A 2,560-nucleotide genomic window follows, 5' to 3' on the forward strand; every position below is an offset into this window, starting at 1 on the left:
CCGCCAGTGGTCATCTTCTCCATGCTTGTACACCTACACATTGCAAGAAACTCATTAATCAGCTCATCCTTTTATTTGGCTGGTTGACCCACAGGCCAGGCTTTTCGTGGCTGTTTCTGTTTCTCCTGACCTGATTTCCCTGAACACAGTTAATGGGCCCAGGGTGGACACCTGACCAAGACTGGTCCACTGAGATTCTTTCTCAGAAATTTGGAATTCAGACTGACATCCATCATATCAGTTTATTTAAATATAAAGAGCGGCGTATCCTACCCTGGGGGCTGGAAGCAAAAGACAGACAAACATTGGTTAAAAAAAACAAACCTCTGGAAAGTTTTGCTATTTCTGATTCTTGCCCCTTCCTAAGGCTCAGCAGAATCCATCCTTTGTGGTTCCATGGAATTTCCCACTGTTCTCATAATAAAACCTTTATTGCTCAAGGTGCCTCAAATTGGTTTCACTTAACTTGCCACCAAATGATCTTTACAAAGAACACATAGAATATGAACATTCTTTAGTATTACCATGGTCTGAGCACCTGGCAGGGGTCACAAAGAACCCTAGTGGAAACACATCAGACGGAACATGATGGCATTTTTTCCAAGTCACAAGGACAGGTCACAGGTGCACCCAGGACTCACTTGTTCTCTTTGCATACTGTGTCTAGCTGACTACCAAAGCCTTGAAAAGGTGCCAACATGCCAGTACTTCCTATCTACTTTGACATGATACACTACTAAATATGGGTAGGTTTTGATGTGATAACCTGATATTTTGGTTGTGGGGAATTACCAAATTGGAAAAGAGAGAGCCCACACCAAAAGCAGGGTAATCAGGCAACAACTGAACCATGGAGGATTTCTCAAGGAAAATGCAGTGCTCTTCATTGATTTGGCAGCAAACAAATTCCAAGTGTTTCCTCTGGGTTGCCATGTGTATTAATCTGTTCTCATGCTGCTTATAAAGAACTACACACGACTGGGTAATTTATAAAGAAAAGAGGTTTAATTGACTCACAGTTCTGCCGGGCTGGGGAGGCCTCAGGAAACTTGACTATGGTAGAAGGGGAAGCAAACATGTCCTTCTTCACATGGTGGCAGAAAGGAGAAGAATGAGTACCGAGACCGGTTCGGTCATAGAGACCCTAACCCAGCGGCACTAGAGGAATTAAGACAAAGACACAGAAATAGAGTGCAGAGTCGGAATCGTGGGCCCACAGCCTTCAGAGCTGAGAGCCACGAACAGAGTTTGACCCACATATTTATTGACAGCAAGCCAGTGATAAGCATTATTTCTATGGATTATAGATTAGCTAAAAGCATTCCTTACAGGAAACAAAGGGACAGACTCTGGCTCGTTATCCATAGCAGGAAGATGTCCTTAAGGCACAAATCGCTCATGCTATTGTTTGTGGTTTAGGAACGCCTTGAGCGGTTTTCTGCCCTGGGTGGGCCAGGTGTTCCTTGGCCTCATTCTGGTAAACCAACAACCTCCAGCGTAGGCATCATAGCCATCATGAGCATGTCACAGTGCTGCAGAGATTTTGTTTATGGCTAGTTTCTCATGGCCTGTTTATGGCCAGATTTGGGGGGACTGTTCCTAGCAAATAAGAGCTGAGCCAAGGGGGAAACCCCTTATAAAACCATAAGATTTTGTGAGAACTTACTCACCATCATGAGAACAGCAGCATGGGGACAATTGCTTCCATGATTCAACCACCTTATGCTGGGTGCCTCCCATGACCTGTGGGGATTATGGGAATTATAATTCAAGATGAGATTTGGGTGAGGACACAGCCAACTCATATCACCATGTATGTACATCTGTGTTCTCTTAGGCATTAAAGATGCTGCCTCTGGGCATGGAAGGCTTTACTTTTACAAATTTAGGAGTGAAACATCAACATAGGAACAGGGAAGCAAAGCAGCTTAGTTTTTAGAATGACTTCAACTTTGTTCTCTGCTTTCTGTAAATCAATCAATGAAAGAATGTCTAAAAACTTTGAGACAGACGGGATTCAAAATGTTTTATGATTCATACTGTGCTTAAAATGTTAGCTGACTACCAAAAGCTGCAGTACATATCAGGCTTTGAAGCACCCCTCTCTCCTTGCCCCATCCTTACTTCCTCATTTTCCTAGGGGTAAAAGATAGGGAAGGAGTAATATTCATACATTATGTTGGATATGTAATGTTCTGTAGCCAGAAGCCAGGCAGTGAAATGTATAGGGTTGGTACAACAGTAATCAAGGTTTTTGCCCAAGTAATGTCAAAAACCTCAATTGCTTTTGCACCAACCAATATTAAGATGAGAGCTAGAATTAAGATGTTTCCTTGGTCATTCATTGTAAAAAATTGATGATTATTCTACTAGAAGTGCACATTTAAAATTCTTCCATGTATAATAAATTGCTAGTCATGAAGTGTAAAGAACTACAAGAAGTATAAACATGTCAGTATTTCACAGAGATGAATATTAATGAAGGACATAATCCTTGTTTATGTATTTAGACAAAATTGTGAGATTTCTTGACTTGCTATTACCTTAGCAAATCTCAAAA

The sequence above is a fragment of the Gorilla gorilla genome, chromosome 1 (genome assembly GCF_029281585.2).
Source record: "Gorilla gorilla gorilla isolate KB3781 chromosome 1, NHGRI_mGorGor1-v2.1_pri, whole genome shotgun sequence".
Classification (NCBI taxonomy): Eukaryota; Metazoa; Chordata; class Mammalia; order Primates; family Hominidae; genus Gorilla; species Gorilla gorilla.